Below are 16,485 nucleotides of genomic sequence, written 5' to 3'. Positions count from 1 at the left end.
TCCAGCCATTTGCTTCTTCCCTTCAACTTTGCTCCAGCCGATCCATCTCCAGTACCTCCTTCCTTCAGTTGGTGCCTCGATCTTCCCTTTGCTGCATCCATTACCTTCAAGACACCCAGCCTTCCTTGGTCCAGCTGCAAAGCCTCCTCCAGTGCCATATCCACCACCGCAGCCGATCCAGGCATAAATCCAAGGTGAGCCCATATGTTCCCCTATCTTACTGGATTTCTTGTTTTATTTTGATGAGTTTCATTGCTACCTCATTGGGAAAAATGAATCCAATAAGAAAATCAGTTCAACACTAGATCCATTTTGCTAAAAAGAAAAAGAAAAACTTTTATTTTATGAATAAGTTTGAATCAATGGATCCTTTTATATAAATGCTATACAAGAGAGGCAATTCATCCGATCGGTGGATAGAATTCCTCCTTTTAACAACAAATACTAATGAGTGCATATCCTCCCTGATATTTTTTTGATTTTATTCATTGTTTTAGATAGATTTCATGTTTTCTTCATGATATATTCATTTTATTTCATCGTTTTATGCTATTTAGTATGATTTCATTAAAGTATCATTGATAGCATATAGTTTCGATTCTAGGCACATAGTCCAATCATCATTTTATGCATAGCTTTTTGTCACTAAATTCTGAAAAATTTCTTCATGAATGCCTTGGTTTGTCTGCAATCCCCTACCAAAAACTGAAATCAATTTGGGTTTCGGAATCCCATTAAACAAAACGGATGTTACATTGGGTTTTAAACCCTATGAAAACCTGGAATCCTATTTTAGCTGACTTGAGGACCCAGAATCTCCCCCATGGGAGTTTCAAATCCTTCTTTAAAAAATACAATAGATTCAGCGTAGAATCTACTATTTTCATGCAATTTTTGGGATTTCTCTAAAGAGATTTGACCTCTGTCAAAAATCGAATTTTCTAGACCTTAGTGAAAATCTGGTTTTCTGTTTGTTAGGGTCTAGACCAACCCTAATCCACTGCGGCGCGTCAACCAGTAGGTCCAATGCCAAAACCATAAAAAGTGGAGTTGTTCTTAATAAACTCATTTATCTTTTCCTAGAATTTCAGGATTTTTAGGGTTTGAATTCTTAGTTTTCCAGATTTTACACATTCATTAGCTAAATCCCTGATAGTTAGATTTTATTAGAATTAGAGGTTTGATAAACCTCTGTGTCTATCCAATCCGTAGCTCCATTGCAGAAACAGTCAAATGAGGAATTGTTCCTCTGTGTGTCAAGGTAATTCTCCCAAAATTTCAGAGGTTTTGGTCTCTTTTTACCATTTTTTCCCAATTTTTTGTGAAAACCTGTCAGTCTGCCCTAAATTTCAGAGTCGTCCGATTCCGATCCAACTTGTCGGAGCTGTAAAGCTCTGACCATAAGTCAAAACCAAAATCTGTAAAAGACAAAAATCTTTTCTTGACTTTTTTAAGTCACCCCATAAAATTTGATGCATTTCTATGGTAGGTTAGTACCCGAAACCAGGTCATCATTAGGTCAAATTTTGAATTTTAGGCAAAAATCACATAATTTAGAGTTTTTTATTTGAGTTTCTATATTGGAAAATATCAAAATATTAATTTTCGGATTCTATTCTGTTTCTAGGGTTAGTTTAGGTGTACTTGCCAAATTTAAATTAATTTCAAGCTCATTTGCCTTTTATGTTAGTTGAATTTTAAAATCAAAGGCGAAATTCAGGTGAAATTCAGTGTCTTTAGGATATTTTTGCATTTTTAGAGTTTTAATATACATGTCATGATTCCATATCATATTAAAGTTAATTTCCATGTCATTTTTATGTATTTAAATTTCAAAACTTGCATTTTTACAAAATTTATTTGAGAAAACTTTGATTTCAAGGCCATAGTCTTGCTATCAGGGGCATTTTGGTTATTTTGCTTAAATTTCAAATTTCCAAACTTTGATTTTCATATTTTCAATCATATCATATCATATTATGTTTGATTTATTTTCATTTGGATTTCAAAATCCTATTTTTACAAAATATCTTTCTGAAAAACCCTGATTTCAAGGTCATAGTCCTGCTATCAGGGGTAGTTTGGTCATTTTCACCCCAATTTCGAATTTTCAATTATTCTTTGCATTTTCATCATATGTTTCTTATGTTTATATCATGGAGGTATGAATTGGATTTACATATGGATAATATCCGATAATTTCTAATATTTTTGAATAAATCCAGATAAACCTATATTTCTATGCTAACATGTTTTCTAGTTTTGCAAAAACATTCAACAAGAAGACTTTTATTTACTTATTTTATTTAATTGAATGTAATATCAAGTTGTAATAATTTGGAATAAGAGTTATATTTTTTGCTTAGATTAGGATTGCATATAGTTTAATTCTGCAAATTTCAATACCTGATGTATGATTCATGTGCATTTATTTCAAATCCATTGTGGTTGACACGAATGACATGTGCACAAGCTCCTAGGAAGTTGACAAACTTGGTGAAATTCGTATTTATGGCCATAGTCAAAATATGAATGAAACCCAAATTTGTGATTTTCGTATTAGCCACACTCAGCCTACACTCTTAGGCTGACTTCAAAAATGCACTCCATTTCTCAAAAATTCAAATAGATTTTCTCAATTCCTCAAGAAAATATCTTTCAAATTCATTCATTTCATTCAATTTGCATCATTTTCTAACTTATTTCTCAATTTTAATTCAGAAAAATCAATTTTCTTAAAATTTTCCAAGTCTTTCTTAGGAATTGATTTTCTAAAAAACTCTGAGTTTTCCAATGATATTTCAAGCATTTCCCAAGTTTAGATCATGATTTCTCAAGGTTTTTTACATATCAATTCCACTTTCAAATCTCAAAATCGATTTTCCCAAACTCCTTGAATTATCTTTGAAACTGATTTTCCCAGAATTTTCAAGTCCTTTTTAAAAATCGATTTTCTCAGAAAAAGCAGTTCAAATCTCAAAAATTGATTTTCTCAAAGTTTCAGTTTTTTTGAGAATCCATTTTCCATTTCAAAGGTCATTTTCAAATGAAATTCATGATTTTCCCAGGAATTCCTTTTCCAAGTATTTTCCAAGCAAATGTCATACTTCTCAAATGTGCATCTTTTCAAGATTTCATAGCACATGCCAAATTCTTTTTTCATTTTAGGAAAATAGAGCAAAATTTAGATAATTGTACTTAGTCGAGCACACGTTTGATCCTTGGTTCGATTACCCCTGGTAAAGGCATCAGGAAATGTCCAACCTCGTACCGACAGGGGGATCCCAATCCACGAAATTTTCCTGCAATTTTTCAAAACGGAGGCGAGTAATTTTCAAAACTTTTGTCGAGTTTAACTCGCATCTCTCTAACAGAGGGAGGAAAAAATTTTGCGATGATAACAAAAATAAGGGTGGATGGGGCATAAATTTTAAAATTGAAACCCTTATTAGTGAAAGAGTAAAGAAGTGTTATGCTGGAAAAAAACAGTAAAAGAAGTGGGGGTGTGCTGGGGGTGGAGGTGTTTTTAACCATAATCCTCCCTTTTTCTCAACTTTTTACTCTCTCTCTCTCACTCTCTCGACGAGAATAAATAAACTGACCCTGACCAGGTACGCCTCTCTCTCTTTGTCATCCCCCTCTTCTATGATAGGCCCTTCTTCATTTCCTCCCCACTTCTCTCCCTTTCTTCTCTCCACCCCCCTTTCTTCTTCTTCTTTTCCTCCTCTGTTCCCCTCTTCTCGTCTCTACTTCTTTTCCGACCGAGTGAGAGCAAGAGAGATAAACTGAGAAAGAGAAATTATATATGTGTGTATACATATTCTGAAATTCTCTAAAGTATATATGTTATGAATTTTGTGTTAATATATAGCCATATTCTGAAATTTTCTGTTTTATGATCTATAGATCATGTTTTCTCAATGCTTGTATCTCTAAAACCATTATTTTATTTAGGGCATGTAATCATGCTATGAATTTTTGTGTTAGCAATTAGCATATATCTATATTATGATTTTTTGTTATGATTCCTTTTTTAATTACGTCTATATTATGAATTTTGTGTTGGCATGTTTTCGTAAAAGCATGTTTTCGTGAAATTTTTCTGTTTAGCAAATTCTGATTTTTTTTAATACACGCTGATCTTAAAGCATGATTTTTTGTTGTTTACAGCTTACTTGCTTAATTGCTTGGCTGAAAGCATGTGTATCTATTTGATGTATATGTGAATACATCTTAATAAGATGAGATTATTAGTTAAATATATGTTTGATTCTTTTATATATATATATAATAGCATACATGTTATTCTTTGTTTATTCCTTATCATTTATTGATTTTATGTTGTATAAATGTTTGTCATTAATTTTAGCAGTTTATTTTTACCTTTCATGTATTTTTTAATTGCGGTACCGCCTAGTCCCCGAGTAGCCCTTTTAGTCGCTCACTGCCTGGGCATAGCCTACTGCTTTTGAGTACATAGCCTACATTGCTTGAAAATATTATCGTATCTTCAATTTTTTAAAATAAAAGAAAAAAAACCACCAAATATTTTCAACATTTTAGAAAATTACTTTTCTTATGTTTGTATTTGAAGAAAACATTTTTAAGATTTTTTTTACTTTTTATATATCTCTATGAGAAAATAATACTTGATTATATTGTTTTCTTAATTTTGTATTATTTTTTAAAAAATGAAACTCTTATTAGTAAAAGAGTAAAGAAGTGCTATGCCAAAAAAAAGAGTAAAAGAAGTGGGGGTGGAGGTGTTTTTAACTGTAATCCTCCCATTTTCAAGATTTTTTACTCTCTCTCTCTCTCTCTCTCTCTCTCTCTCTCTCAACGAGGAAGAAGAAGGCAACCCTGACCAGGTAGGCCTCTTTCTCTCTCTCTTCGTCATCCCCCTCTTCTAGGTTAGGCCCTTCATTTCCTCCCCACTTCTCTCCACCCCCTTCTTCTTATATTCCTCCTCAGTTCCCCTCTCCTCGTCTCTACTTCTTTTTCGGCCGAGTGAGAGAGAGAGAGATAGCATGAGAAAGAGAGATTATATATATGTGTATACATATTATGAAATTCTCTAAATTATATATGTTATGAAGTTTGTGTTAATATATAGCTATATTCTGAATTTTTCTATTTTATGATCTATATATCATGTTTTTTGAATGCTTGTATCGCTAAAAGCATGATTCTATCTAGGGCATGTAATCATGCTATGAACTTTTTTGTTAGCAATTAACATATGTCTATATTTTGATTTTCTGTTATGATTTTTTTTCTGAATTATGTCTATATTATGAATTTTGTGTTGGCATGTTTCCATAAAAGCATGTTTCCGTGAAATTTTTTTGTTTAGCATATTCTGATTTTTTATTTAATGCACGATGATGTTAAAGCATGATTTTTGTTGTTTACAACTTACTTGCTTGGCTGAAAGCATGTGTATTTATTTGATGTATATGTGAATACATCTTAATAAGATGATCTTATTAGTTAAATATATATATATAATTCTTTCTTTATTGATTTTGTGTTGTGTAAATGTTTGTTATTAATTTTAGCAATTTATTTTTATCTTTTACGTATTTTTTAATTGAGGTACTGCCTAGTCCTTGACTAGTCTTTTTAAGCGCTCACTGCCTCGGCACAACCTACCGCTTTTCAGTACATAGCCTACATTGCTTGAAAATATTTTGATATCTTCAATTTTTTAAAAAAAAGAAAAAAACTACAAAATATTTTCAACAATTTAGAAAATTACTTTTCTTATGTTTATATTTGAAGAACATATTTTCTTATTCCTAGTTTCTTATATTTTGAAGATTTTTATTTTTTTTTTATATCTCTATGAGAAAATAATACTTGATTCTATTGTTTTCTTAATTTTATATTATTTTTATAATTCTATTTTTTTAAAATAAAACCCTTATTAGTAAAAGAGTAAAGAAGTGTTATGCTGAAAAAAAATAGAGTAAATGAAGTGGGGTTGTTGGGGGTGGAGGTGTTTTTAAATGTAATCCTCCCCTTTTCTTGACTTTTTACTCTTTCTCTCTCTCTCTCTCTCTCTCTCTCTCGACGAGGAAGAAGAAGGCGACCCTCACCAGGTACGCCTCTCTCTCTCTCTCTCTCTCTCTCTCTCTCTCTCTCTCTCTCTCTCTCTCTCTTCGTCATCCCCTCTTCTCCCCCCTTCTTCTCTCCACCCCCCTTCTTCTTCTTTTCCTCCTCAATTCCCCTCTTCTCGTCTCTACTTATTTTCCAGTCGAATGAGAGAGAGAGATAGAATGAGAAAGAGAGATTATATATATGTGTATACATATTATGAAATTCTCTAAAGCATATATGTTATGAATTATGTGTTAATATATAGCGCTATTCTGAATTTTTCTGTTTTATGATCTATAGATCATGTTTTCTAAATGCTTGTATCGTTAAAAACATGATTCTATCTAGGGCATGTAATCATGCTATGAATTTTTGTGTTAGCAATTAGCATATGTCTATATTCGGATTTTCTGTTATAATTTTTTTTGAATTATGTCTATATTATGAATTTTGTGTTGGCATATTTTCATAAAAGCATGTTTCTGTAAAAATTTTCTGTTTAGCATATTCTATTTTTTTTTAACGCACGATGATATTCAAGCATGATTTTTGATGTTTACAACTTACTTGCTTGGCTGAAAGCATGTGTATTGATTTGATGTGTATGTGAATACATCTTAATAAGATGATCGTATTAGTTAAATATATGTTTGATTCTTATGTATATATATAGCATAGAAGTTATTATTTGTTTATTCCTTATTGTTTATTGATTTTATGTTGTATAAATGTTTGTTATTAATTTTAGTAGTTTATTTTTATTTATGTATTTTTTAATTGAGGTACCGCCTAATTCCTGACTAGTCTTTTTAAGCGCTCACTGCCTGGGCACAACCTAACGCTTTTCAGTGCATGTAAACACCCCAAATTTTCACTCACCTCCCCCAGCACTCCCATACAATCATCGCAGTATGTCCTCTGAGATCTTCAGAGGGCAAAATGGTCAATTTGTGAACATGGACCATGCAGAAGTCCAAATTTCATTTACAATTCTCAAAAATTCCACATTCTCGGTCAAATCTTCACTTTCAGATGCGGATTTTCAAAGTCTTACTCATATCAGGAGACTGAAATCTTCAATTCTTGTTCAAAATTGAATTCCCCGAAACATGTCAGTGCATGTCATCGCACAATATTTCATACTACTTCACTGCACAACATGTCATTTTGAGGTCCAGAACTCTCAATTTTAAAATTTTCAATCCAGATTCGAATTTCAAACTCTTTTGAAATCAATTTTCAACCCCTGGGTCTTCAAAATTGCCATCTTTTCCTCATTTTAACCCAAGGACTCTGGATTTCAAAGTGTTTTCTCAAGAAAATAATCTGGATGCTTTTTTATTTTCAAAATTTGTAAACTGGACCGATTCTGCTCGAAGAAGAGGACGAGGCACTGAACCTATAATTTCTATTCCAAATTTGCAAAAAGGCTTTGAATTTTATTAAATCTCTTTATTTGCCCTATTTATCAACAATTTCAAAGTTGTTTTGTAAATATGCCTTGAGGAGCCACCTTCTTTCAAAAAAAAATCATCATTAGGTCGAATTTTGTTTCGTAGTTGCTAGTTAGTATAGGTTTTATGAAAATTCCAAAAAGAGGTGTTAAGTTTTGCTTTTTCCCTTTTAGTCTTTGTTTTTGAATTCCAACCAATAAAAAGGTAATGTGGAGCCACCCTGAGGTGGCGCCACATTAGTTCTTCTTCAAAATTAGGTTTTTTGTTTTAGCTTTTGAAAAAGCCTAGAAAGGAGGAGCTTCCTCACTCTGAGGCGGCGCCACCCTAAGGCACTCAAAATTTCAAATTCCAAGGGGGGGGGGCACTCTTAAGGGACGCCACCTTAGATCTTCTTTAAAGTTAGCTTTTGTTTTCAAGCTTTTTCAAAAAAGCCTAAAATTAAGGAGTCGTCCCCTTCTGAGGTGGCACCCCTCCAAAAAAAAGAAGAGATTTTCTTATTTGTTTTTATCATCTCAAAAATAAAAGGTGGCCTCCACCCTAAGGTGGCACCCCAATTGAAACCCCTTGAAATTAGCTAGGTTTTGAAAAAATCTTCAAAAAGCAAAATTGCCACCTTTGATTTCCTTAAAGTTAGGTGCTTTAGCTAGGTTTTAGTAAAAGAAAATAAAAGTTTTTCAAAAAACCAGATTCATCCCCCTAAGGTGGTGCCTCTCCAGAGACTTCTTTTCATTTTTTTTTTCATTTTATTAAATAACAAATGTGGGGCCCCACCTTGAGGTGGCGCCACATTAGGAGCCCCTTTAGAAAAGTAAAAAAAAAAAAATCAAAAATCAAATGGCTCCCTTTGCTTTTCCTACAAATTAGGAAAAGCAAACTTGCTCTTTGCTTTTCCTAAGATGTAGCTCCCTCTCTTTAAGAACCTCATAGTCGACCCCCTAGAGGAGGCATCTAACACCTTTTGAACTCACATTTTTCCCTCTCTTGATCTCTTTCATCACACGCCCCCTTGTGGCCTTCCACTTCTCTCTCTCACCTCATTTCCCTCTTTCTCTCTCCTACCACACGCCCCTTCTAGCTTCCTCCTCCTTTCTCCTCCTTGAGTCCAACACTCAAGTGGCAGCCAAGCATTACAGAGTCAACCTCCATCCCTCCTCCTTCAGCCTAGCATCCATGTAGCAGCCGAATCACCAAGAGAAATATCTCCAACTACCCCAGCTCCGATCGTTGCAAGCCCGAGACAAGAGCGTTAAGGTAAACTCCTATGCATTCTTTTCTCTTTGAGTTCATGTTGTATGTGTCCTCCTTCATATGATTATCATAAAATCTGAGGTGAACTCGATCTTGAATTGGACTCATGTTGGCACATTGCTTATGAAGGTAATAAATGTCGTTTGATATAGAAGATTTGTCCAATCAATGGACCAAATCATTTTCATCTATGGCATATAGCGATCAAAATCCATTCCTCCCTAATTCATTGGCATCATACCATCACTATTATGTGTTTTTTGTTTTAGATGCATCATTTAGGATCATTTTCATAATTTATTTCATGTTATTGTTCACATTATGTGATTTCATTAACATTTCTGTTAATTTCTGTAATACTCTGATTTAGGGGCTCAATCCACTCCTTATTTCATGTTCGTATTTTTTTCAAAAAAACCTAAAAAATCATATAATATGTGTATGTTTGTTCCTGATATCCTACAAAAAATTTGGAATCATTTGAAATCATTTGCTTTGTTTAAAGTTTGAAATACCGAACCGAGTTTTAAGGTCAGGAAAACACTTGATATATCCAGACCCAGATTGTAAATTCAAAATCTCCCTCATGGGAGATCCGATTACTGATCCAAAAAAATGCAGCAGTCTTGGTATTTTGTCTAGTATTTGATGTGATTTTATCATTTTTTTTTTTTGAAATTTTTATTATCTATCAAAAATTGAAGAGCAGAGGCCATATGTCAGAGCCTGATACGAGTCCCTAGAGCTCTGGATCAACTTGAGTCAATCATAGTTCTCAATCTGTGTCTCTAAAGCAGAGGTTGTAAAAGAGGAAGTTCATGTTCAAGGTGTCCACTATTTGAGTCTAAATTTTCATAATTTTTAGAGTAGATTTGACACCTTTCTAATAATTTTAGAATAGTTATTTGGTTTCATTGTTCGTTCTTGTTTTCGTGATTCATGATTCAGTTGTCACATTTAAATCTTCACTGTCATTGGGTCAAAAGCCGAATCTGTAAAAATGAAGATTGTTTATCTGTGTATCATAAGTAAATTTTGGGAATTTTGGTTGCATATTGCTATTTTTCATCTATTTTTTAGAAAATCTTGTTAAATTCATGCATATCAGAATTGGATCTATGCTACAGAAGTTACCGTAGATCGGATCCTGGGGCTGTAAAATCCAAAATTGCTTATTTTTATGTCTGTCAGTAGCAGGCAAAATCTCTGAAATTTCTATGGTGGATTTCTCTGCTATTGTGTTGAAAATTGCATTTGGTTCGCACCCGCGGACAAAATCTAGCACATTTGAAGTTCTATCTAAAATTTTGTGTTGAAATAAGGCTATAAAACATAATTTTGGGTTCTATTACATTTCAGGGAATGATATGACTGCTTGTGCCAAATTTGGCAGAATTTTATACTTGTTTGACATTTGGTTTAGTTGTATCATCAAAACAGAGTTTTCGTAGGATCCCGATTCGCGTGAAATGCATGCAAAATTCAATATTTTGGCTAAATTTTCAGAGATTCTTCTGATTTTATAGTTTTATCATGTTTAGCAGCACGTCATCATGTTCCATCTTCAATTTCATCATCATTTGAATTTCAAAACTCCCAAATTTTATCAAACTCCCTTCAAAAATCCTAATTTCAAAGTCACAATCCTGTTATTAGGGTATTTTCGTCATTTTGACCCTAATTCCGAATTTCAAAATCTTTACTATCCTATTTTCTAGTATTTTCATGAATTCAAATCATGTTCATATCAAGGAGGCATAAGATTGGGTTTATATCCAGATAAATCTGATAATTTCTGGATATTATCAGGAAAATCTGGAAAAACCTACATATCTATACTAATTCAATTTCTAGTTTTTCAGGGATATTCGAAAAGAGGAGTTGAATTTCTTGTCTTTATTTCTTTTATTTTGGTGATGTAATGTAAAATGAATATTAGAATAAGAGTTACTTTTATGCTTATAATAGGGCGCATAGCATATAGTTTACTTTGTGTAATATCCTGATATATGATTCATGCATCTTCTTTGAAAACCACTATGGATGAACACAAATGACATGTGCACCAGCTCTTAGGGAGTTGATGAACTCGATGGAGCCGTATTTATGGCCATAGTAAGAATACAGATGAGACCTAGATTCATCATCTTTGTATTAGCCACATTGAGTCTACACTATTAGGCTACTTTCGAAAATCATTAGCATACTTCACATTATGCAAAATGTTTTGGAATTAAATAAGTTAAATTCTGAACATATTTACGTTCATAGTCGAAATATGTAAAAAATTTACCTTGATTTAATTCTAAAATACACATTTTCAAGAAATTCTCTCAAAATTTTCTAAATATCTTCATAAAGGTGCATTCATCCATTTAAGTTAGCTGGCATCATGGAATTATATTCATTTTTTTTGTCTTCTCACGAAGATCCCATTTTAAAAAAAATGATTTCTCAAAGATTCTACAATTCCTTAAAATTTCAAATTCCTTCAAGGTTCTTGAAAGGATTTCCCATGAATCTCCAAAAGCCAGAATCGATTTTCAAATCCTCAAGGTTTGAATTCCCAGAATCTCGATTTTTCCAAGGTTTGATTTCCCTTCTTAAAAGGACTTTCCATGAATTTTCTATAATTTTCCAAAAAAAAAAATGATTTTCAAGGTTGGAATTCTCAAAAGGGCCTTTTTCTCAAAGTTATTTATTTTCCTCTAATTAGGATTTTTCAAAATCTCTTCCATTTTCCAAAGACTTTTACTCGTTCATGATTTTCCAAAGTGCATTTTCCAAAATTAAGAAAGTCAATTTTCTTTAAATCTACAAAGTTTTCTCAAGATTATCAAAATTGTTAGGGTTTCTCTAATAAATCGATTCCCCTTCTCTCTGAAATATTTCTCTTTCATTTTACATAATATTTTCAAAAGCATCCATCATATTTTTCAACATGCATTTTACAAAATTTCATAGCACATGCATGAACTCTCTGTGCATTTAAGATAGAACATTGACTTTGATAATTAAGTTAAGCTAAGAACTCTTTTATCCTTGGTTTGATTACCCTTAGTAAAGGCGCCAAGAACGGTCGAACCTCGTACCGACAGGCGAGCCTCATCCTACAGATTTTCCTGCTATTTTCAAAACGGAGGCGAGTATTTTCAAAATCATTTTCAAACTTTGGTCAAGTTTGACTCGCGGGATCTTTCCCCTCTCTTCCGCAGGGAAGGAAAAAAATTTTGCGACGATAATAGTACATAGCCTACATTACTTGAAAATATTATGGTATCTCCAATTTTTTAAAAGAAAAAAAAAACAACCAAATATTTTCAACATTTTAGAAAAATACTTTTCTTATGTTTATATTTGAAGAACATCTTTTTTTATTCCTTGTTTCTTATATTTTGAAGTTTTTTTTTACTTTTTATATATCACTATAAGAAAAAAAATACTTGATTCTATTGTTTTCTTAATTTTATATTATTTTATATTTTTATATTTTTTAAAATTTTTAAATGAAACCCTTATTAACAAAAGAGTAAAGAAGTGTTATGTCAAAAAAAAGACTAAAAGAAGTGGGGGTGTGTTGGGGGTGGAGGTGTTTTTAAATGTAATCCCTCCCCTTTTCCCGACTTTTTACTCTCTCTCGACGAGGAAAAAGATGGCGACCTTGACCAGGTACGTCTCTCTCTCTTTCTTTGTCATCTCCCTCTTCTAGGCTAGGCCCTTCTTCATTTTCTCCTCTCTTCTCTCCCCTTCTTCTCTTTAACCCCCTTCTTCTTCTTTTCCTCCACAGTTCCCCTCTTCTCGTCTATACTTCTTTTTCGATAGAGTGAGAGAGAGAGAGAGAATGAGAAAGATATATTATATATATGTGTGTGTATAGATATTATTAAATTCTCTAAAGTATATATGTTATGAATTTTGTGTTAATATATAGCTATATTCTGAATTTTTCTGTTTTATGATCTATAGATCATGTTTTTTGAATGCTTGTATCGCTAAAAGCATGATTCTATCTAGAGCATGTAATCAAGCTATGATTTTTTGTGTTAGCAATTAGCATATGTCTATATTATGATTTTTTGTTATGATTTTTTTTCTAAATTATGCCTATATTATGAATTTTGTGTTGGCATGTTTCGGTAAAAGTATGTTTCCATAAAAAAAATTGCTTAGCATATTCTGATTTTTTTTTAACGAACGATGATGTTAAAGCATGAGTTTTGTTGTTTACAACTTACTTGTTTGGCTGAAAGCATGTATATTTATTTGGCGTATATGTGAATACATCTTAATAAGATTATTTTATTAGTGAAATATATGTTTGATTCTTATATATATACATATATAATAGCATTCATGTTATTCTTTGTTTATTTCTTTTTGTTTATTGATTTTATGTTGTATAAATGTTTGTTATTAATTTTAGCAAATTTTTTTTATCTTTTATATATTTTTTAATTGAGGTATCGCCTAGTCTCCGACTAGTCTTTTTAAGCGCTCAATACCTGGGCACAACCTACCGCTTTTGAGTACATAGCCTACATTGCTTGAAAATATTGTGGTATCTTCAATTTTTTGAAAGAAAAAAAACTACCAAATATTTTCAGCATTTTAGAAAATTACTTTTCTTATGTTTATATTCGAAGAACATATTTTCTTATTCCTTGTTTTTTATATTTTAAAGATTTTTTTTTTACTTTTTATATATCTATATGAGAAAATAATATTTGATTCTATTGTTTTCTTAATTTTTTATTGTTTTTATATTTTATTTTTTAAAAATAAAACCCTTATTAGTAAAAGAGTAAAGGAGTGTTATGCCGAAAAAAAAAAAGAGTAAACAAAGTAGAGGGTGTTGTGGGTGGAGGTGTTTTTAACCGTAATCCTCTCCTTTTCCTGACTTTTTACTCTCTCTCTCTCTCTCTCTCGGTGAGGAAGAAGAAGGCGACCCAAACCGGGCACACCTCTCTCTCTCTCTCTTCGTCACCCCCCTCTTCTAGGCTAAGCCCTTCTTCATTTCCTCCACACTTCTCTCCCTTTCTTCTCTCCACCCCCCCTTCTTCTTCTTCTTCTTCTTTTCCTCCTCCGTTCCCCTCTTCTCGTCTCTACTTCTTTTCCGACCGAGTGAGAGCAAGAGAGATAAAATGAGAAAGAGAGATTATATATGTGTGTATACATATTATGAAATTCTCTAAAGTATATATGTTATGAATTTTGTGTTAATATATAGCCATATTCTGAAATTTTCTGTTTTATGATCTATAGATCATGTTTTCTCAATGCTTGTATCTCTAAAAGCATTATTTTATTTAGGGCATGTAATCATGCTATGAATTTTTGTGTTAGCAATTAGCATATGTCTATATTCTGATTTTTTGTTATGATTTTTTTTCTGAATTATGTCTATATGATGAATTTTGTGTTGGCATGTTTTGATAAAAGCATGTTTTTGTGAAATTTTTCTGTTTAGCATATTCTCATTTTTTTTAACGCACTATGATGTTAAAGCATGATTTTTTTTGTTTACAACTTACTTGCTTAGTTGTTTGGCTTAAAGCATGTGTATTTATTTGATGTATATGTGAATACATCTTAACAAGACGATCTTATTAGTTAAATGTATATTTGATTCTTATATATATATATAATAGCATACATGTTATTCTTTGTTTATTTGTTATTGTTTGTTGATTTTATGTTGTGTAAATGTTTGTTAGTAATTTTAGCAATTTATTTTTATCTTTTATGTATTTTTTAATTGGGGTACTGACTAGTCTTTTTAACCTCTTACTGCCTGAGCACAACCTACCGTTTTTTAGTACATAACCTACATTGTTTAAAAATATTATGGTATCTTCAAATTTTTCAAAGAAAAGAAAAAAAAACTACCAAATGTTTTCAACATTTTAGAAAATTACTTTTCTTATGTTTATATTTGAAGAACATATTTTCTTATTCCTTGTTTCTTATATTTTGAAGATTTTTTTTACTGTTTGTATATCACTATGAGAAAATAATACTTGATTCTATTATTTTCTTAGTTTTGTATTATTTTTATATTTTTATTTTTTAAAAATGAAAATCTTATTAGTAAAAGAGTAAAGAAGTGCTATGCCAAAAAAAAGAAACTGTAAAAGAAGTGGGGGTGGAGGTGTTTTTAACTGTAATCCTCCCATTTTCCCAACTTTTTACTCTCTCTCTCTCATCCCCCTGTTCTAATCTAGGCCTTTCTTCATTTCCTCCCCTGTTCTGTCTCCTCTCCACCCACTTCTTCTTCTTTTCCTCCTTAGTTCCCCTCTTCTCGTCTCTACTTCTTTTTTTATTGAGTGAGAGTGATAGATAGAATGAGAAAGAGAGATTATATATATGTGTATACATATTATGAAATTCCCTAAAGTATATATGCTATGAATTATGTGTTAATATATAGCTATATTCTGAATTTTTCTGTTTTATGATCTATAGATCATGTTTTCTAAATGCTTTTATCGCTAAAAGCATGATTCTATGTAGGGCATGCAATCATGCTATGAATTTTTGTGTTAGCAATTAACATATGTCTGTATTCAGATTTTTTGTTATGTTTTTTTTTTCTGAATTATGTCTATATTATGAATTTTGTATTGACATGTTTCCGTAAAAGCATGTTTTCGTAAAAAAGTTTTGTTTAGCATATTTTGATTTTATTTTGAACTCACGATGATGTTAAAGTATGATTTTTGTTGTTTACAGCTTACCTGCTTAGTTGCTTGGCTTAAAGCACGTGTATTTATTTGATGTATATGTGAATACATCTTAGTAAGATGATCTTATTAGTTAAATATATATATATATAATAGCATACATGTTATTCTTTGTCTATTCCTTTTTTTTTATTGATTTTATGTTATATAAATGTTTGTTATTAATTTTAGCAATTTATTTTTATCTTTTATGTATTTTTTAATTAAGGTTCTGCCTAGTCCTCGACTAGTCTTTTTAAGCACTTAGTGCTTTTTGCACAAACTAACGCTTTTGAGTACATAGCCTACATTGCTTGAAAATATTGTGGTGTCTTCAATTTTTTAAAAGAAAAGAGAAAAAAAACTACCAAATGTTTTCAGCATTTTAGAAAATTACTTTTCTTATGTTTATATTTGAAGAACATATTTTCTTATTCCTTGTTTATTATATTTTGAAGATTTTGTTTACTTTTTATATATCACTATGAGAAAATAATACTTGATTATATTGTTTTCTTAATTTTGTATTATTTTTATAGTTTTATTTTTTAAAATACCATGATTTCCCCCAAATATTAGTTGTTTTGGCAAGTCTCCTAAGGGAAAATCTCATTGGAAAAGGCTGAGACGAATGTCGAGAACTATGTTAGATGCATGTGTTTTTAACATGTTTAACCATATGTTGGCTCTATTGGTAAGCAAAAAAGCCCACTTTTCTTTCCCATTATTTTCATTTGCCCAAGCTCTTATTGATTAAAATGACTTCTCATCATTATGGTGATGCCTTCCCTTTTTGCGATTTTACTTGTGGTAGTATTCTATTGCAGTGTTTGTATGTTTAGATCTCATATATGAGGAATTGGATATGGTGTGGGACCACACAGTGATATGCACTATTCATTTGTTGCTTGTATTCTGGGTAAAATTTGTATGTATCGTACCATATCGTACGATACAATATGATG

This window comes from Nuphar pumila, chromosome 4, assembly GCF_984573655.1.
Source record: "Nuphar pumila chromosome 4, dmNupPumi1.hap1.1, whole genome shotgun sequence".
NCBI lineage: Eukaryota > Viridiplantae > Streptophyta > Magnoliopsida > Nymphaeales > Nymphaeaceae > Nuphar > Nuphar pumila.
The sequence above is the reverse complement of the archived record's forward strand: the minus strand, read 5'-3'. Positions refer to the sequence as shown.